The following is a 22,468-nucleotide window of genomic DNA, read 5'->3' on the forward strand; positions in this document are numbered from 1 at the left end:
GCGGTAGAGCTTGAAACAGCTAATCTTCCTTTACCCCTGGGCGTGCTGTCAGGAGGCATTTAGAAGCGTAGTTGTCACTTATTTCGCTTTCATAGTTGTTATTTTATACAAAAAAAAAAAAAAAAAAAAAGCCATGTCGAAAATTAAACTGATGTTCGTTACATTCTTTTTCTAACGCAGTCAAGGTGCAAGGCAAGTGCTTAGTCATCGCCTCAGAGGTTGTAAAAAATTCTTTTTAATACCCGTTTGATCAGGCTGAATTTGTTTTTCATTGGCTCCTTTGCCAGTTCAAGGCCGACCGCCTCACAACGTAAGCGAAATTCACCTTTACGAAAGCTCTTGCTTTTGTTTTTATATTGATCAAATCTCGGTTAATCTCGAAGTGTTTGACACTGGGTAACGCGCGATTTTCCCCTGGAGCCAATGAAATAGATTGAGAACACGCCTCTGCTGCGGACTCATCCAAAAATAGGTATAAGAACATGCGACCAATTCCACGAATGCATCTCGTTTCGTGGCAACCATTCGCATGGTTTCGATGACAGATACGGTTGTGTGCTTTTGTTGCCTCCAAGTAGCAGGAGTGTAATCGTCTCGGCTTTTCATACTCGAAAGTATACCACATGGTTACTGTAAAAGATAAATCTAGACACCGAGCGCTTGCATCTCAATCAGTGGGTCGGGGCAGCTGTTACTCGATCGTCTCGTGCCGCTACTACATTGTAGAAGCTACTGTAGATGGAGTGTAGCAAGCATCAAGCAGTTTCTGGGCATAGGCGACGGCCAGAGTCAATAGCAAGAGCTCGAACCAGTTAAGCTGGTTGGACTTGCTATTCCGCTCATACGGTAGACTAGTGTTAATGTACAATCCAGACGTGTGCATGTAAAGATGCATGTGCACAGGAAAGTTGTTTCTCTCAAATGACTATCGAAGATATGCGTTTGTGGATTTGGTCTGCGACATGACCGCTCACAGCTTGGTCTTCGTGGCTCTTTTGATGCTGAAAATGGTTGCATGTTCACCCAGCCCAGAGTCCGAGTGCATGTACATATGTGTTTGTGCTGGATCAGATGTGCATCGAAACGCGATGGTGCATCTGCGCGATCCAGGATCCTTTATTGAGATGAATACAACTGGTCCAAACGTTTATGTGCAGTTTTGGTAAAGAGGTCATTAAGGTGTTTAGTCTATGCTAGAATAGAGCGGGTAGCGCGTTCTTACTTGTGCCTACCGGTACAGTTGCTATTCAGACAAAAGTTCTTCGCACGATGGCGACTCCGAATACAGATGTGTCTTTCTGCCTCGCCCTATCTCCTAGGTATTTGTTTGTTAGGTCTGAAATCGTCCGTGCTGTCTGTACGAAGGCGAGGCTTAACGCCTTCGCACAGACTCCCTCAATCTATAGTCTAGACGATCGTGTAACTGCGAGTACCGTTGAACCGCCAGTGTTCATCGCTCGACCCGCGAGTCAACAACTAGATCTGCTTGAGCTCACTGAGAGATGGGTTGCTACTGATTGAGGCCTTTGTTTTGACTGAGTTCGTGAGAATATTGAAGTCCACTTCCCTGACTGTACGCAGACAGGGCTACCACTCACTTACATGATTAGCAGATTCCTTATACTGCTCAATAAAAATAAAATCCTTACTACACGCATGCCATACTATATTTATAGATCGGTTCTAGTATGAGTCGAATAGGTAGTAGATTTGTGCCGTAGCTCTGAAAAAATTATATTTGATGAATACCGAGTAAAGTTGAGCAGCGTCGCCTTTCAGCATAAGCTATCAATAAGTCCAACGAGCCTCACATGATGAACGCCGTTCCTTTAATTCCTTTAGAGTCTTTAGGGAAAATTATTACCCTTGTGTAATCCGTCTCGTCTTTTGTAAATCCCGCCTGACACTGCTTAATCCCCCACAGGGGCTAGTTGTCGGCGCATGTGCATTGTCTGCGATAGCTGGCCTTTAGATATGTTACGTCAGCGTATTGCCGTTCATCTTGTACACCGCACCCATTATACTTAGTCTGCAGAAGCCGCAAGCAAGGAGAAAGCTCTAGTAACAGAGGAAGTTATTAGACATCAAGTGAACAAAACGTACAAGGGTACGAACAAGTCTATGTGAGGCGACGAACGTGTGCCCTACACACTAATCAAGCGATGATTCGTTTCCCCTTCTCGAACTCGTCGATTCAGCTCGATAAACGTTAGTAAGGGCACGACGACAGGCACGAACGGCCACTACTTCTGCTTCTGGTCACAACAGTCTTAAGAATACAACGGACAACTATCGAGAAACAACTGCAGGTTGTTGTTTTCGTTGTTGCGGTTGTTGTTGTTATCGGCTTGGTTTTCTTCGTCTCGACAACGACGGGCAACGAGATTGGTAATATCGTAACGATTCAAATATTATGCTTGAACGAATTTGTCATGGGGGTGAACGCTATGGAACGCTAGAGACAACTTTACTAGACTATACAGATGTTTTTGGACAGATTTGCTGCAGCTTAAGATGACCGGTCAATAACGATACTTGTCGGAAACATTGGTGAATACGTACGTCGAAGTGGCGGGTGTTTAAATTTGCGTCGTTTGTCGGATCAGGTGTTTGGTCAGCCTGTGAAGAGCACGAAGTTGACAAATTGAAGGAAACCCATGCCTTGGCGAGGCCTCATCCCATTGTGAACGCTACGGGACGTGTAGAAGCAAAGTTAAGAAACTGAGCAGGTGTTCTTTTTGAGACTGACACTCGCAGAAGTTCTACCTATCGAACGGATACGGCGTACACAGCAATACGTGCTTCAGTCGAGGCAGATCCATATGTTTATTTGCTTTACTTATGACAGATGAAATTAGTGCGGAAGTCATTCGGTCTGCCGATCAAGAGAGCTGAGCGGGATCCTTTGGTACAGTCAATTGCTAGCAATTTGGTTAAAGCTGTTTCCTCTTCTATTGTTTGTCTTGTTTCAAGATATTTTCTGTATAGTGTACGACCTGTTTTGACGAAACCTGGTTCACGATTAGACAGTAAAGGAAAAGCCGCCCCATAAGTGCTGAGTAACACTGAGAATCGGCTCTGGGCTGGGCCGCCGACGCCACCATCTGCAATAGTAAACAGGCCTAGTAACCCAGCGTCGACAAAACTGCACCAATCGTTCGTTGATATGTAGACAGTTGGATGGTAACGGTAAGAAGAAAGGGGTTATTGAGAGGGTTACTACACGAAGAGAAACAAAGACAGTCAGTGATAGTCCTACTTATCAAATCGACCCAGCTGACAGGACTAATCGTCGAAAACCGTAAAGGTCTGTTTTAGGTGAAACCCAATCGCTAGCGATTTCCGAATTCCGCATCAGACCACATTGATGTATAAATGTCTTCTATCTATTTAGTTGATTTGAAGCTCGGCCTGAACGTTCTTACTGTTCTTTTCAGTGTCATTCTGATAGAGCTCCTGCGGGCTTTAACTGTTTAATTATCGCCTGTGAAACCCTATGTATCGGCCTGCAGCTTACAACCATGTCGATGTTAATGAGACTTGTCATAAAGCTGCTCTTTATCGGGCCTTGCAGTTATCCTACCCATATGGTCATTATATGAACATCTCCATCGCCATGTATATGGCTTAGAAAAGTAGCAATGGTTGGTGTACGTTGTTCCCGTTTTTTCTATCGTTTTCGATGGATAGATATATCCAGAGAGCAACTTCTCTTCTACAGTAATTCTTCGGAAGCTCCGTTTGTCCGACAATTCACTATCAACGCAGTTTAGTTGGTCCTCTTTGGGATAGGGCAGCCGTTAAGGATGTAGTCAGTTTCGCTGGAGTCTACTTTGTAACTGCAGGGCCTGTTTTGCTAGTAGAAAGGGTTGATAGTCCTGGTGATCAAAAATCAAACATGTGCTAACCAAGTAGAGGTGGTATGTGAAGCTCATCTCGAAATGCAAGCGAAGAGTAGCACTTCAATCGTGGACTTTATAGCGGAAGCTTTACGTGAACGCGAGATGTGAAGGATTTGTTCTGGGTGATCGGGCTGATCGATGGAAAGGTATTACGTTTTGGCTTGTTGCCGCAAGTTTCGAAATGATGTACGCAAGTTAAAACATAACCTGTTGGTGTCGTTATGTAGAATTTACCGTCACCGATACCGAACGTGCCACCGTGAACCAAATGGATTTATCTAAAGCCGATCAGCGATATTGTCAGCTTTTGACCCGCCATTGTTATTAAGGAGAAAACAGTCATCGAGCCGTATGGGTAAGTGTGACCAAGAACGAGATATGGAAGAAAAGGCGAATAGTAGGATGTTTACGCATAGGAGACTGGATCAAACGGTGGATAAGGGTAAAAGACGACCCCATAAGGGTATTAGAAGTGTCAAATATAATAATAAAATAAATTGGTTAAAAAGAGTGCGATCAGCTAGTCTGACTTATTTATTTCTAGCGATCTAAAAACAGCTTTAAACGACAAGTAACTGACTACGCGTGTGTACAGACGAATGGCTTTTATCGATTCGGCCCAATCCTCTTTTCTATTAATAGTTTCTAGCCACAGACCTCTGAATCTACTGGTCCCTCAAAATCTATATACTTTTCTACGCAAACGGTTGAGTTGGAAGAGTACAATCCGTCTATGGTTTTCATGATGTTTGCGCATGGGTCGGCTAGCTATCAAAGTGGCGCCACGTATTCTGCAGTCATTTCGTCTTCGTTATGCAAATATGGTTGCTACGACAATGGAACAAAAATCATTGTCTGAACTACTCTAAAAGGCTTGCCGCCTACCATTACCAATGTGTGGGCGTGATTTCAAGTATCCTTTATAGAAGCACAGCCCGTTTGCGACTTCACTTTGCGACACTTCAACCACGATACGCTCAAAGGAACGAGCACAGATAGATACACAAACGCACCGATGATATTCAACACTCTTTCGAGCCAGTGATGAAAAATGTATTGAAATTCTGTGCGGATAAAATACTTAATTGGGTAAACTGGCCATCAGAAAAACACATAACCAACCGTCGCTTTCGGGAAATAAAGCATATGGCCTCACGCAGCTGCTGAATATATAGAATACAATTACAGTTGCCGCTGCTGGCGTCGACCTCACGAATAATAAGTTTCTGCTATCGATAAACGGCACTGATATGGTTTATTTGTTTATATAGTTCTGTCATTTTTTTTTTTGATAGCGACCTGTCTTCTTTATCAACTAACGTTCAAACGTACGTACTCGTATATACGGGTCGGGGATGCATCGCTGTTTATGTCGTAAATATGCCGTCCCCATTTGTGGTTTTGGACCCATGTCAGGAGATGGCCTCTTGTCTCACTGGGCACAGGCTCTGCTATCGTACGCGGTTAACTGAAGGACCCCCGTCTGATACGCAAGCACATCTAATGCTTAGTGATAGTCACAAGCAGTAGTAGTGAGAGAAACAATGTTAGGGATGCGTTCTAAACCAGGGCTTTACACTTTTCGGAACCATTGTAATACACAATATAGCGTAATATGTTTCTATAATATAGCGTAACTACGTAAGTTTCAGAACTCCTTTTAAGGTGTCATTAGAAGGTTTCGATCAGGCAATAACGACAGTGCTCGCATACAGTACAAGCCACAGCTGCAATAGAGAATGTTTCATAAAACATACGTCATATACACCGTTGTCCTTGTTAATAACTAATCCTACTGACACCTACTGAACTTCCCAAAACAGGAACGTTATCCAAATGTTCCATTCCATACATAGCGTTATCATGGCGAAAAAATCCTTGAACTTTTTTGATCTATCCTTATCACAGTCTCCTGTTCCCTAGACGAATTCGATGGCTAACTTCGCTTTTCGTAGAACCGAAGCCAGAAAAGGTGAAGACAAGCGATAACCAAGGCTAAAAAAGAACCTGTCAGCTTGTTTGTTGTCATTATTAGGGGCTGACCTTCACGTCAGAGATCGGGTGACCAGCAATAACAGTGCCGTGCAAGGCGGTAGTTCTCGCCCATGTACAAGCAAAGAAAGGGGCAAAAGCCATTTTTCTGATGACCTTTGGGTCACACGAACGAGCGAACAAACAAACAAAGTGAGGGTCGCATCACTAGCTATCTAGCCATACAGTTAGCAGGAACGCCAGTAAGGTTTATAACGGTTCAACAGTGTCTCTGTCTCCAGGCCACCCTCGTCATTTACCGATATCTTTACCATTACCAATATTTCACACTAATAATAATGTCTTGTCGGAGTCTAGGATCTGCAAAACTAGCATCGAAAGGAAGGTTCTTTGGGAATGTGTACATATTTGACTATAACATAGCTGTCTTGCGACCAGTGCACGATACGTAACGTCGCTATTCTTCTCTGTCGTGCAACTGTCGGCAAACCCTCGATCTCACGATGCCCTTCCCAAAAGCTCGGGGACAGCTTCCTGGACGAGCTTATGATCCTCTTATACACGAGAGCAGGCAAGTATGAGAAATGGCAACCTTCCGATAGACTAATGTAAACGGAATTATAGAGAGTACGGCTTGTTGAGGACACGCTGTTACACAACGATACAGACGAACAACAGCGTTTCGGCAAAGCCGCGTGCAGAAGACGCTCAAAGAACAAAGCAAATAAAGGCCTAAATATAGGCTTCAAAATTAAGGCTGTGAAAGTGCTCTAGAGGTTCGGTGGTTAGCAACGAGACTGGTGACCTAATGTCGCGTCGTTTGGCCTAGGACATAGCACATGGATGGAGGAAGATCAGACTATGACACAAAGAGCAGTAGCGGTCGTTGTGAGTGCTCGCTGTTTTGCGTGTTGGAACCCGTGCATGTAGTAGGAGTTGGACTTTAATGTAGCCATGTAAAAATAGTCCCATACATACACAACTACAATGGACATGTGGTCATTGCCATGATATCATCTAGTAACCTTACTGAAATTAATAACAATGGAGAACTCATAGCTGCATATAATACGTCCAGTAAGTATCTCATATTTCTGCTACGTATGTTGTATGCATATTGCAGTTCATCGTCACCTATGACCCAGATACAGTTTCAGCCACAGCATGCAACCCGTTTAGAAGACGAGCAAGCTTATAGGCCTTCCAGGCGAAAAAAGGGAAAAACTATAGGGAAAATCGGTGCTTAATATGAAAGGCTTCATCTGAAGGATGAATGAAAGACAGATATTTCATCTGAAGGACATGGACGTCGACAGTAGCAAGAACTAAAATCATCACAAAGAAAAGACAATAAGAAGAAAAAGACGACGCTGACCAATAACAAATGTAACTGACGATCAAACCGATTGTTGGCTCTTTATTTTCAGACTCGCAGGGTGAAGTTTAGTTTACTAGGGTAAACCTAAGTGTTTGTTCGAATTGACGAAGCTCTGCTCCTCGGGATAGATCAAATGCAATTGACTAGTAAATGATTGAAAAAGGAGCGGATCATAGCTTCTACAATTGAATTCTAGTGGTTTTGTTACCTTGCATCTAGTAAAATCTTATATTAATGGAGTTGCATAATTTTTGTACTAAGAGGATATCGGAACGAAGCATAATATTATCTATAAATTAAGTTTCATTCTAAACAGGTAAAGGGGCTCTGGGAACATCGTTTCTAGGTGAGTACTTGTTTAGAATGTGGCTAATTAATTTCACGTGTACTACATAGAAAACCTACTAACTTTTTAGCTGAACCTTATATAAATATATAGATTTTTTTATGTGTACAAAATGTGCAGTGTGTATATGCCGTTGAATAGATATGTATACGAAAAAATAGATGGAGCCTTTTATCTATTGCAATCTGAGGCCTACTTATGGAAATTTATCAAAGGCAAAGCCTACCGTGAAATCGAGAACAGCTCACTCAGCGCGATCCCCGAAGGCACGTGAAGCTAGTCGGATAAAAAGGTAATAATTTCTACAAACCAGGAAATAATGTAACCGGAATAACCCATGATCTTTTATTTTGATCAATGCTGTAGACTAAGTCCTCCGTTTCGTTATTAGTGCCTACCTGCTCTTGTCTTTTTGTTGACCCATCAGAAAAACGTTCGTCAAACGGGGACTACTGATTCCTCACCGAATTACCAGTTAGCGGTAAACCGCATGGTATCCTAAGATAAAGCCAAGAATTTCATAGGACTGCTTCTGGCGTTAAAGTCAAAGTCGACGCCGAGAAAAAATTGACGTAACTGTGGGAGAAGCACACTCCTCAGACGCTCATATCCAAGGTACGGTTTGTTTCCATGAGAGGCTGACAACTCATTCCGCTGCCATCATTACGCTTTCTTGACAGCGAACAAGCGCTGAAAGGAGATTTCTTCTGTGATCATTTTATTGCTGTTATTGTTGTTATCGTCATTCGAGCAAACAGTTATTGTTTTTGGCTTTTTTTGCTACTACTTTGTAAAAACTAGATAAGGGTAATCTAAAATATTAGCAAACGACGAGCATCTGAGACTAAGTTTTTGGCGATCCCCTAACCAACGCGTTCATAGTCCTAGCCCGTTTGGGCAATATCAGTCAAGCGATGGTAACTAATAAACTGTTCACAGCTACAATGATCATTTTGTATTGGCCAACTATTATAATGCTATAATAACGAAGATGGGTGTTCCCGTAGTTTAAGTTGCGCATCGTAATATTTTCACTTAATAACTTGTACAGAAGCGAGTAACCTCAGCAAGTAAACATCTACCAAGTTCGGCTGTGACCTCAGTACTGATCACGTTGAAAAAGATCCTAAATGAGCCTCTAGACCAATAGGACTCGCCCTTTGAGGACCTAAGAGAGGACGGTAACAACGACTCGCCGTATGACACAGTAGGAACAAATAGGGATCGACCTTTAAACACATAAAGGCGAGCATATAACACATATTGTTTCACGCAGCCATATACGAACCCGTTCGGTGGGTTGTACATGGCACAATCGCTGTATGATCAGTCATTTTCACTAACTTTCGCCGTTGGTTACGTTTTAACAACACGACCACTACGCTGTGCTATCCTGATAGTTGGTTATGAGACACACGCAAAATTCTCGTGGCTCATTTGCCTTTAAAGATTGTTTTTGAATGCCGTTTCTCATGTCGCGTAGAGCTTTCGTATTCTGGATTCTGAGAAGCTGTTATGCTATGCTTTAGTACTCGAGGTGGCTCTCCGAATATTGTAACATAGAGCCTGTGATAGTGGCGATGGTGTACAGACAAACATAGAGAAATTAAAATAGTTTGTGAAGAAGACTCACATGTACTTACTTGGGGTGGATTGATGAGTGGTTGATATCAGTGCTGGCTGGGGAGAAAATCGAGGAAGATCGTCGGAGTGCGATGGTTAAAAGAGATGCAGTTTTTTTTTAGTAATCTTTTATTTATATCATTATCTTCTCTATTAACTGTTTTTATTAATTATAGCGGGATTGGAGGGTGCATTGTCAAAGTCGTACACTTATGTAACTATTTTTAATGTGTTTAACATAATCTCTGTACGGTCAGTACATTAGGTCAGACTATTCTGAGATTTCTTGGTGCTTGTTGGTTCATACTGAAACAGTTAAAAGCTTAATTATTTAGTCGTCTTGCTAAATTTGTGCGACAGATTATCCTTCAATTGATCGTGGCCCCGCCGCTTTCGATCGCTCGGCTAAACTACACCTTAAGCAACACGTTCAGAACCATCAGAGAAATGAGCCACTGGCGGTCTGACCATCCACCATGTTTTCACTATCTGATATGCGAAGATTCTACGCAGCTTTTAGAGAATATCCCTTTTACTTTTTAACGGTCTCGCATAGTATAAACACATCAGAGGTGGCTGTGCAACTTCTATGAACATCGCTAAGGGATTCACAGAAATGTACGTATGCAATCGAAAGAGCAAGGGATCGCACGGTTTTTTTTTTTCTGAACACCGTCGTAACCACTGTGACACCTACATAATGCTTTTATCATGGTCAATTAACAACAGGTTTTATCAGCGTTCGCAAGTTTATTCGTTCTCATCTTGTCGCTTGTCATCTGCTATTCACTTGATCAGTCAGCGACCTCAAAGCGGAAGCTGGACGGAGACGCTGAAAAAGGCACCACTCAACCAAGCCACTAACCGGCAATTTTGGTCCGCATTCGTGTTCAGGCCCACTGCAATGATGATACGGGTGGAGTGAGCAAAACTGAAAACCATACAAACAAAATGAGATTTCTGCTCTCCCCGCAAGGTATTTCAATTAAGCGATAATTCCGGGTGTTTCAGTAACAGGCTGCCGCAACTATTGACATATGAAGATTGACAATGTTTACTGCATAGATACGAAGCTGTGGAGACGCTTAGGGACAGAAGGCAAACTTCCTATTTCTTCTCCATTGACAGCGTAAATACAATAGCATAAAAGCCAAATCAATTTTATTGGCGCTTGTTACCGCCGACCGCTACCCCCTATCCCCTTCCACTTACTGCTGTTTCCAGTCTGTGCTTCATTCTGTTGCAACGACCCACTTGCTTCACTTATGCTACCTAGTAGTCGAAGTATTATCTAAGGTGTCCAATCTATGCTTTTGCCATGGGTGGTTCTTGTATTACACTCTGTCATGTAGGGAACAGTGTAAAGTGTGTCTTTGAAGCATTACGGCTTTCGTCTGTCCGTTCCATTGTTGTTTTCTCTGTTATGCCTGTACTGTTCTGTATCTCCCCATCTTCATCTCACTTGCACCCGTCATGCCCTTGTCGTATAGTCGTTCTTTGGCCATACCTTCCTCGTTCTACAGCCACTTGTAGGTTTAGCGCGTTTGCTGGCTTGATCAGATAGATCAAGCCAGCAAACGGCTACGGGCGATATTGACCCAGCTAGCCAACGCACCAGCCGCCGTTACCACTGTGGTGTCGCTACAACAACTCGTAACATAAGGTATCCATTCCCCTTAGGTGTAGCGGAGTCGCAATAAAGTTTACAACTTAAGAGTGCGATGGACGAACCGAGTGACCGTAGCTTGATTCTGTCTACTCGTTTGTGGCTAGGCCTCATTCATCCGCCATGTTAAACCTGTTAGAGTAGTTAAGGCTGTGTGCCTGTAAGGCGGTTGTAGGAGGTAAAATGAAGTTAGATTACGGCGCGCGCAGCAAAGCAAGACGTCGATTCAAACGTTGTGAATTGACGTCTTTCCACGTAGAAATTGTAGACGGCGATACGCAAACGGCGAACGCTGATGTCGTTGTCGTTTGCGCGATACGAACAGCTGCTTAAGCTGGTGGCTGATTTTTATCAAGTTTTTTCTCGCTGAGATAATGAAAATGAACTTTTGCATTTTTAGCTTGAATTCCGAGCGAGTGAAATTCAACTTTTCTTCTTACACTAAGGATAACTTTAGTTCAATTGTTGCTAACGCATTATTGGATGTAGCGATTCAAACGATAATTTGTGGTAAGCTTTACATCGTTGAAGACGTAATGAACAGTCTGCAGATATTCTTAGTAGTAATGATAGTTTATGACAATCATACGCTAAAATAGCACTTCTAAGAATATTATTTGTGTTGTTTATCTTCTTCTAACCATTTGTTTATCGGCCTTACGGCAACACGTTGCGGCCTCTTAAAATGAAGAGTCTTGAGCGAAGGAGTTCGATTAGTTTTTGATAGTCTAAACTTTATTCAGAGCACTCATAAAAGAGGTGTACTGTAGCATTAACACTGTCAAGTGCTAAACACCTAGCACTTACCACTAATGGCCAACTTTACACTTACCTTTACTGTGGCCAGTCTACCGTTTGACGAGCATCGACATTTTGGTCATAAATATGGCGGCATTTGATAAGAGCATTTGAAGTCTGCCAATGACTGTTCATGTAGCGCTATTACAAAAGCTAACTGGTCACACATTTAAGTGCTTCCCTCTGCTACTAGCAAACCTAATACAATAACGATAATAAGACAAATAACGCTCGTGTAATCATGTAGAGTTAGACGTTTATTACGCAACGTTATACAATACCATTTGTGTGACTATGAATCTTTCCACTGAACCTATCCGTAACGTAAACTCCCACGTTCTTTTGAAACTAGTCACACTTCGATATCATTGCGTTATAGCAACGCAATTCAACTTACTACCACCTGTATAAACCCGCCTACGATGCCTTAGCCAACCTTTTCATTATGAAACATCCGAGACAATCTTTTTTTAAGCATTCGAATCACAAGCTGCACTACTATACCATTAATGCTTTCCCGACCATCCATCTGATCCGTGAATTGATATGGCTCAAGATAGAACTATATACATAGATTTCTGCGTCTCAATAAATTTTACGTGTTGGACTTCACCTCACCACTCATACAAGTCAGCGAGGGTTTGCCCGCCATTGAAATAGGACCCTCGCAGCATTGTTGTTCTGCCTGTCACTTAGCTCGGCTCTCGGCGTAATTGTTCGATTGTTTGTTAAGGCTATGTACTAAAGTAAACGAAACCTTACTCATGGCCTGCTCTTTAGAGCGAAAGGGGGTCTGATGATTGCCTGTCGAGTAATGTCGCCCGACAGAATACGACAAGGATGTTTCTGCCAACAGCTTCACGCACGAACTCCGAAAAGCACGCTCAGTCCGTTTCCTCAGTCGAGCAATACGGTTATGCCCTATAATCAGAGAATACAGCGTTTGCTCTATATAGCAACTGCTTTCAAATAGGCGACAAAATCAAGCCACTTGGATGTATATGGTTTGTTACCGCTTACTCTCGATTTTCCGAAGGTCAACCGACGGGAGAACACTTTCGTCAGAAACGGAACCTATAAGACGACAGGGTTGCAATAAGGTAGAACATAGTTCGACATGATAATCGTTGTGGACATTACTATACAGTGTAGTTACCGCATAGGTTGTACGTGGGTTTTCAGTGGAATATGATCAATTACTAATAGACGATTATGGGCAAACCCAGACACCCGGGTGCACTGACCATGTGTCTTGCGGAGCCACGAGTGAAGAGCGCATCATCCTCATTCAAGTGAGCCATAAGCCAGGAAGTGCATCTGAGGATGGAGCTTAGAGAACAACTTTTATTTAATGCTGGGTTCCGTCAAGGATTAATCTCATCCTATTGTATTATTTTAAATAGACTAGCTACAAGGAAACCTCAATGCACCGAACTTCAGCTGTTATCTAATTGCTGCTAGTAAACGTGTATACTCCTACGAAATTCGCGACATATTTTAAAAACAAGCGGGTTTTGTCACAGATTCTATCTAAACAGTATCAGTGTCCGTGCCAAGTGTCCGTACCGCCATGTATTTGAGCCTAACTACATTATATTCTTTGGCTGTGTCACCAGAACCTACCTATGTCATCGGCCAATGCTTCAATCTTGAAAATACTTTCAAGAGTCGAAGCAAGTATCTGTACATAACATTCCATAGACTCTCTCAGGCACGAATTCGCTTGTCATAGAACGGCCAACAGAGCTCATCATGGTTTCCTAGAAGAGCCCCAAGCGATTACTCGCTCACGGCAGCCAAGGGCTTTGGAGAAACTGCGCGAAAAATACCGTTCGTATTTTTCGATTTTTCCCTATGGGCTTATTGCCGTTTTCTTTGTCTTGTCTTACTGTCTGCGGTCGGCCACGCAGCTCTCCAAAGACAGCTAATGCTGTGACAGTTGCAAACTACGCTTTAGGTGATGCTAGACATTGGATTGTCATCACACAGCCGAGGGGTATTATGGTAGACATGTAAGAACGGTCTCATTATGTGCTATAGCTACGGGGGTAGTTAGGGGTTAGGTTAGTGCTTATGACATGTATCGTATCATATGCTTCGTTGGGTCTTAATCTGGAAATCGATAATGGAACAATTTTCGCTGTGTAACATGAAATTACTATATCTATTATAATGGCTTGCTAAACTTCCATTAAACACTATAAGAATATATGCGTTGATCTCAAAACAAAGGTCTCTTTCAGAATACGTACGCCACTTTTCTGGTGTAGCCAAGTTCCTTTTGGAATAGAACAAATAAAGCTCTCTTGCATAGTGTTTCGGCAAGGACTCTTTCAGCTGTTGTGTTATTATTTTCTTCAAAAATCGACTAATTTCATATCCAACGCATTAGAGGCTTTTGTCTATCAAGAATGCGTCACCAGGGCCTAATATTGGGTAGCCGCGCAGAAGTTCAGCGTTTGATCGTATTTCGCATGTCTCCCATTATCTCTGCGTCAAGTCTCGAATCGTATCAACATCGGTTAGTGTTAATGTGGCTGCCATGAGCGTCATGCGATCCCGGCTGTTCTTGTTTTTGTAGACCCCATAACAAAACAACAAATACATACATACGAAGGCGTGCATCTATACCGTAAGCAATCGTCACTTATCATCATGTTAACTGCCCGATATGCAGCATCATTAGCCCAGGCAGACTAGATAAAGAAGCTTTTTTTCTCTTCTGTTTAAATAGATCCCGGCTGAGGGAAGGGGTTTTAGCCGAGAACGGCGATGTCTTTATTTCATTGGAACAAAGGAGCGAATCGCTAGCGACGACAGCAACTCGGTCAGGCGGCGGCGGCGGCGGCGGCGGCGGCCGACAAAAAGACCAAAAGCTAGAATCGCTTTTACTCTGGGTGTCTCGTCTTTGAAGCGAAGAAAGCGCTCGATAAAACCCGGGACTTCTGCTACAAGGGAAACAGAGGAAAAACGAAACTGAAAAGGTTTAAGGAAATTGGCCAAGTCGACGTGTATCCATTGAAAGGTAGCATGTGCCAGGCCATGATCTACGACGGCAATGGCCTTGTTGAGCGTCGGTCGCTAATCCCCTACCTGTGGCCGTGTGTATCTAGTTGCGGAGGCCTGCTACACAGGTGCCCCATGTGGTTGCGTTGTCAGTGGCTGCCCCCTTTGCCGTCGTAGGTCGGTGCTGACTACTGGTACGGCCAGATTGCTGGTTTGTTGCTTCGCTGCCTGTTTGACTTGTTGGTGGAGTGAGAAAGTGATAAAATGTCGAAAAATGTGCTGCTTCGATAAGCGGCAGTTTGGGGCAATGTCGGTTCGACGATGACAGCCATCTTATTGATGAGGCCGGCAACGATGTCGAAGATGGCAGAACTAAAGTCGACTTATAATATCATACAGATCTATTCGTATGTGGGAAGTCACTATGTAGTAGCGGTGGGGAAGCTCAGAGGGAAGAAGAATAGAATTGAGAAGATTGCTGTTACTTGCACGTTGCTCCTGCCGTTGGAGCGGCGACGAAAACACCGTCTGGCTAACTGATCGCGCAGACTCAATTCTTTAAGAGAGAAAAAACGAAAGATACGGAATAGTGGGACGTGGTGGGCTGGGCGCGAAAAAACTCAACTGTTAAAAGCGAAGTTGAATCGGTGCGAGCAATTGTTCTAAGTGGAAATAGTAGCAGTCGGAGTAGCAACACTAGCAATATTCACGACAACAGCTACGACAAACAACAACAAAGCCAACAAAAACAACGGGTACCATCAAGGTACAATAGGACAATCTAGGAGGCAGTATATCGTATCGCGTATTGGCGTAACGTCATATCAAATAGCTCGGATAAGATATAATCGCACTGCGGGGTTTCGTTTGATATATGGGCTCGAATGTACGTGAAGAGTGAAAACCAGAAGCTATTATTGGACCACCTAGGGGTCCGGAGGGAGGAGTTGATTTCCCGTGCGATTATCAACTCAATGGCTTCACCTCGAAGTTATCGGAATACAGAAGAAAACAAAGATGAATGACGATACCGATGCTGGTAATTACGTATAAAGCACAGTGAGAATTATATTGCTAGGCAATATACCATTGTATATTATAGGAAATAGACGCCATTGGATACATTTTGAAATGTATTATACAAAAGGTTGGACTATTAAGAGAAATCAAATATTGTGAAAATTTATTATGTTAGAAATTGATAAAGTGACTGCGAATTTGTTGTTATATTTTATTTAACTCAGATTTTGTCAATAAACGTCGCTGATATAGATTTCCTTAGGTAGACCATTTCTCTCTGGTATCGTGAAAGAAAGCATGTTTTGTACTTAACACCAATGTATCCGCGGTGTTCAAGGATACATGTGTAAATTCGTGATCAAACTTCACGCTCGATAAGTTAAAAGCGGGCAAAAAAGCTCAATGAAACAAGTGGGTTCGGAAATAATTTAGAGGGAACTAGTGCTAAAACCCGGTCTTTCAAATGGTTACTTAATGTCAGACGCCTACACGCCTGCAGGACATGCAAGACGGCCTGAGAGGCTAAGTAGATAGTTGAGGTTTAGACATGGAAAAAAAATAGACCTCATTAAGTGTGTGATACCACTTTTTAATAGCAGAAAGTAAAGGCTTTGCTTGACTTCTTTCACATGAGAAAATACTCTATTTAGTTATTAAATTATCTCACTACAGGCAAACATTTTTCTCAGTTAATCTACTTAGTACGTCTTAGTGAGAAGTTACAAAACTCCCTCCAATTTACTATCATAAGTTATACTTTTTCTATCGAGCGGAATATTCAGATCTGCTTTGTAGCCTCGATATGAGGCTGGCTTATTGTCACTTCAATTGGCTACGCTGTCAGCAGATCAGGTTCCGTCTACTGCAGCATGTGCCACATCGCGGACGCGTTTCATGATGGCCAAAATGTTCCAAAACAGTTGCGACTTGTCTTAAATACCTGATACTTGGTAGTCTCTTTTGCTGTCAAACGATTGGTCTTTCCATCTGAAACGCTTGCATACATTTACAGTTTATCTACGGCTTGACGATCAAGGCAAGCACTGGGCGTAACTCAAAAAACAGGTCAGCTTTGAGCCTTGCAACTGAATAAAGTTAGCCTTTACCCGCTTCAATACACTTCAAACATTTACGAGCCTTCATTGGGGCAGGCTTTTCCTTCCCAGTCTCGTACAATGGCCCCTATCATAGCGGTCGATTACTTTTACCTATCCACCATCGCTATTGCCTACGACTTTACGCTTCAGGTCAGCTTAACATCCTTCAGAATGTTGCACGACTACCCCCCCCCCCCCCCGTATTTTACTGAGTCAGTCAGATTCTTCTCCTGGCATTTAGCGAATGTCGGCTGTATAATACTGCCGTATCGCACTCGGCCCGTGACTCAGCCTACAGAACACTTCAGTCAATTCGTTCATTGTTGTCCCTCCAGTCCCTTCTAGATTGAGGTCGCGCTTTTATAGTTGACTTATTCCTGATCAGTAGGACACGCTACCGTAACCCAAGTAGGTTTTACTTGTCGATCTAACAGAGGTAACTTATATATATATATAGTATATACATCCCTTGGATTAGAGTGAATGCGGGCATCCTTCTTAGGCATGATTTATCTCTGCCTACCCACTGGAAGGTAAAACACCTATGGACCATAAAATTTTATTTTTTTTTATGAACAAAGCGTTATTATTTTTAAAAGTTATGGTTGCGTATCTTGCTATGGACCGCCAAAAGAGTCACCGATGTATGAGGGTCACCGGAATGCTCCGGCTGATACTCTAGTTACACACTAGTTATTCTTGTCTACAAGACCCATCCTTTTACCTGTGGTTGGCCTATCTCGAAAAAACCCTGTCCCTCGCTCAAGTTGCTACCTACCTTCGTTGTTGTTACTATATCAGTAATGTTCACAAAGGTTTTCTACGCTATAAACTTCAGCAAACAATATGCAGTCCCTATTAAGCTTTGAAGCAATACTAAAGCCTGATGTTCGATCTATGTGTGTTCCTCATAATGACGTTCTTGTTCTAATAAGACCATGGGTAGTCTCACGCCGAACAGCTACTCCTATCAGCATTCAGTGACTGTTCATTTGTCTCTTTACTGTGTTTTGCTTCCAAAGCTCAATTACATACTGACTTTTCTATTCTCTCTTAGGTTTGCACAGTCGTGCTTGCAGATCCCTGCTGCAAAAGCTGACGGGCATTACCTGATAATCTACACCTCTACGCCGGGCTAACATGGTGCATCTGCAATAGTCTTGAACTGATTTCTCCTATTTGGTATCAACGCGATTCGCGTAGATATGTACGACTTCTCGCTCTACTCTGCTTCCTTTTTCGCACAAATAGTCTTTGGTGCTTGCATCAAAACGCCAATTTCTTGCCAGTGTAGATGTGTGGTAGAAACAGATACTGGACCTTAGTTCTACTCGTAACTATTGGCTTCATGCACCTTCCGCTTGGTGTATTGACTTCTTTGGTAAGGGTTTGCTTCCATTTCTCTAGTTTGATCTAAGTTCGTCTTTGACCACGACTATCGGTCATTTGTGGATGTTGCGTATTGAACGCCTGTTTGCCAACAAGGTCGTTTCGTGGGTTCGAGATGATTTCCTTCGGGAAGAAGCAGCTTCTATTTCTTTGTACTGTTTCTCTGTCCTCCCCACTGAGCTGCACCGTTGTTAATGCCAAGGGCGTCATCGCATGCGGAAACTATATTAATGGCAGTGTATAGCCTAGCATAAAATCTAGACGGACGTCCCCTGAGATCCATGGTGGTGCATAGACCCACGTGTCCTCTCCAACGGTATAACTGGATCCTGCTGGGCTGCATTAAGCCGCCTTGCATCCATGCAATAGACTACTTGCCCCCCTCGGGGCATCTGGAGCTCCCACTCCCTCGACTTGGTACTCCCAAGGATCGTGCCGGTATGATATGATAACATTTCCTCGACAATTGGAGGAAAGTGAGGGTATCCCATTGCGTGACTGATCGCCCTTGTAATCTTTGTCGATTGACACAATTGGAGCAGTAATTTTTCGGGGAGACATCCGACATGCTATTTACTTGCATAGGATTGTGTACGTGGGTATATTGTATGCATACGCTGGAGTTGGTAAATAGCAAAGATTCGTTTGGCTAAGTAAAAAACTATGCACATAAAGTAATACCCACCCCTTCAACTTAACAGAACATTTTAACGAGAAACCATTATTTTGTTTTGTTGCTCGGAATGTAATGGTGGACCTTCCGCCGACCTTTGGATTTACACGCTCTTTAAAGAGAGTGACTAATTAGTCAACAAAACCACAACGCGTCGTTGTGCGAGTGGTACATGCGCGTTTCTCCATCAAACTGCTGTCGCGGCTTAGCTTCGTATGGCGTCTTTCTTGCTCTCTCTCTTTCAAAGGCAGAATCCTTTCCGTCGGCCGGCAGGCTCATAACTGCGTCGGTAGTCGCAACCTACACGATTCTCTTCTCATCGCTACCATTCAAACGGCACTATCCACTATATATGCATTAGCCGAGTAAATACGGTAGAGCAAAAGCTGTGCGTCTTTTCGTCATCCGTCCTGGGCCTCCTCGTTAGCATCGTGCTGTAGCCAACGTGTCGCGACAACTGCGCCCACCAGCGCCACCAATAAACCACCAGCTACGGCAATGGGTAAACGAACGCAAGACCGCTGTCCTTTGCGGCTGTCCTGGCTGCCACTATCGTTCCCGACCAACGGTGGACTCGACAGGTCGATCACGACGACTGCTCCGTCATCACAACACTCGCCAGCCGACCATTGCCGCCGTCGGAGACCGCTGGATCCTTATTGCGGTCGAGTAGGGAAACCAGCGTCAATCTAAATTCTATAACAACAAAAACAGTGACACCAGCAAGTGCAACGGCCGTTGGAGGAACATCGCGTAGACGATTTTAGATTGACCATTGGAGTGGTTGAATAATAGCGAGACGAAACTAGGGAAAAGCGTCAACGAGAGCTTAGGGATGACTTACTTCTCGAGTGTGCCGACAACGGACACAGCATGCAGCCTCGGTAGTAACATAATGCTATAGGAATATGATATTATGATGGTTTCATGGCTAAACGAATAGAGCAGATGCGCTCGTGGAATCGCGACCAGTATGGGTGGCTTCGCTTCGTGGCTAATCGGTTTACGGGTGACTTGTCAAGATGGCGCGGTCTTTTGAAGAGCTAAACCCTCTTGAAATAATGCCATTGAGAAAAAAAGAGAAAGAAATGCACTCTTCATTCGGAAGCAATGATGATGCTAACGGTGATGATATTGATTGTGGTGATAACGAAGGAAGGAAAAGAGAAGTGGCGACGGAAACATGACAGTTGGCTTAAATCGCCGCATCCTCTACCTGAATAGTTGCTCCGATTTGCAATAGCCTTTAGCTAAATGCCCATTGCGTTGCAGCCTGCCGGGAAGAACTGCGGCAGTAGCAGCGGCGAAAGCGAGTTCAACGGAGAAAATGGAGAAAGGCCGATTGCGAGAGTAGACAAAGTCAGCTGAAGTAATGGGGGTTAACAGTGAGAAAAGATAGACCAATTATTGCTGACTAAGGTTATTATATATGTATATAGGAGACCGCTGAGAAACACAAGAGCCAATAATCTGGTAATAGTTACAGAGGTGTTGATTGTAGCACCAGCTGGCGGGAAACGATTGGTAGAATGTGGCATGGCGTGCTCATTAATGGTTATAGCTGTTGCAATGGCGGCGGCAATGCAAAAATAGTAAATGTTATGGTCTAGCTTCGAAGCTCGGACGCAGCTGGCGAATGAAAAATGACTTAGATATCCATTATGGCCCTGGAGAACAGTAGCTTTCGTCGTATCACAATGATGACGATTTTTGTTCCTAAAGGAAAGCACCTCCGGCAGCATTCGTTGTTGAAAGCACTGGAAAACCAGTTAATATTGATAACAGGTTGAAGAACGAAGGTACTTGTTGATTTAGGGAAGACCTGATGCCTTCCATCGGAAAAAAGGCTTTTCATCGTTGTGATGACCGTAGCTTGTAAGCAGTGCAATGTATATTGCATGCAGGTGTTAGTTATTCAATCACTTTGATAATTAGAGACGTCTGTTACAGCCTGAAAAAAATGATTACGCGAACTTCCATTTTACATACCATATTCATATTATGCCTACATTTCATTGGAGGGATTTTAACCAACGTCGCTTGACTTTTCCAGCCAGATTAGCTGTAAAAATTGCCACAACAACTCGATGGTAGAACCCGCTCAATGAACGGTAGTAACGTTTGTTTAACTGTATTGTATATGTAAATTACATAATGATGACACGTCCTATTATTATTATTACAAAACAATTTACTCAGAGAGCATCGTGATGTATGTATGGATGTATGCATGCGCGCAAAGCAACGCAAACTGTTAGGTTAGGTAAACAGGACCAATCAGGCAAGCGTCCTATAAGACATCATAGTTCCTTCAGTTTGCTCCTCTCGAAGGGGCCACTGGCCTTCTGGGTTGAATCATAGTTGGAGTATAGCTCTGTGGAACTCATATGGGTCCGTAGACGACGCGTCCAAATGCTCGTGCCATTCGTCCTATCGACGATGCGACATAAGCATTTCGCTCGATTTTTACAGGGCATGATGACGACCCTTGAACGACGGCCTGGCGCCTTATTTCATCAGCTTATTATGTTCGACTCTTATGGCTTATCTTCAACATATATCAGGCACGCGCTACTAAATGCACTTGAAGACAGGCTCTTGGGGATTGCCGGATAGCAGCTATATAAGGTGCAAACAAACACAAGTCATATATATGCTCTATCGTCGTGAGGGCGTCTGGCCACATTGAGCCCGAGTTAGGCCGATTTTGGCCGTTTGGTCTTTAACGATCACATAATCGTATTATTGACTTTCTATTTATGTTTCTGTCCCAATTTAAATATAGAACTTGGTGTGATCACTTTGAAGGTGTGATAAGTTTTGTTCTACTCATATATGCTTTGCTTCGCTAATTAACTTCGGCACTTTCACTATACGCCTATATATATATATATATATAAAATTTATATGGGGTGACCACGGATTTCAATATACAAAATGCGTGGTCACCCCATGAAAATATTATAAACACTGGGGTATATAATACAGGTAAAGCAATGCTCCACGAGACAGTGAAGTGCAGTAAGTATTTGGATGAAAAAGAACAAAGGTGTGAAGGTTGAAACAAGGTATGTGAAGATATCTGTATGGCGATGCTGATGTACCATTAGCGAGTGACGCAACGTCTCGATTTTACGTATAAATCGCACATCGTATGTGAGCCCCGCCTTATGTTTCTTTTCTGACGTGTTCTGCACGCGCATAGCGAGGTGCGACAAAAACCGATGGACGAAGTTGACGCATCAGTAATGATTGTCTTGACGACATTCGATTCCTCCTGTTGCTGCTGACGGCATCGGATGTTCTGCTCGTTTGAAGCAACAGTGGATTAGCTTCTGGGTATCGCACAGTATTTGTTACCGAGCTTAGGCTTATCGACTGGTGGATCCCAACCGGTCCGGAATACCATAATCTGTCCATGTAGTCTCCAGAGATGCCGATGAGAAAAATTCGCGCGCTTCAAGTACATTCGTTAAGGGGCCTACTGCGACGGCCAATCAGGCGTAAAGTCGGCAATTTCAGTTGCAACAGATCGAGCGTGATATGAAGACTTGAAGCCAGTGAATTTACTTGTCCAC

The 22,468-nt window shown here is 43.2% G+C and overlaps 1 protein-coding gene and 2 long non-coding RNA genes across 7 annotated transcripts in view; 2 read left to right on the plus strand and 1 right to left on the minus strand.

Moving 5' to 3' along the window:
• Positions 1-22,468, plus strand: part of LOC111269823 (integrin alpha-PS1) — a 130,069-nt gene that overhangs the window by 84,921 nt on the left and 22,680 nt on the right. The window lies entirely within an intron of this gene.
• LOC147752201 (uncharacterized) lies at positions 3,315-7,300 on the plus strand. Its single transcript, XR_015314706.1, has 2 exons — positions 3,315-4,257; positions 7,018-7,300. It is a non-coding gene; the product is annotated as an uncharacterized LOC147752201 (long non-coding RNA).
• The window catches only part of LOC111269824 (uncharacterized), a 31,846-nt gene continuing 18,756 nt past the window's right edge, over positions 9,379-22,468 (minus strand). For 4 of the 5 annotated variants that reach the window (XR_015314704.1, XR_002685953.2, XR_015314702.1 and 1 more), the window contains one exon: positions 9,379-10,172. This is a non-coding gene — a long non-coding RNA (uncharacterized LOC111269824). Of the gene's footprint in view, positions 10,173-11,112; positions 12,627-22,468 lie in introns of those variants that run through there. The other variant, XR_015314703.1, reaches the window with a different exon arrangement.

This window comes from Varroa jacobsoni, unplaced genomic scaffold (genome assembly GCF_002532875.2).
Source record: "Varroa jacobsoni isolate VJ856 unplaced genomic scaffold, vjacob_1.0 scaffold_1419, whole genome shotgun sequence".
NCBI classification, from domain to species: Eukaryota; Metazoa; Arthropoda; class Arachnida; order Mesostigmata; family Varroidae; genus Varroa; species Varroa jacobsoni.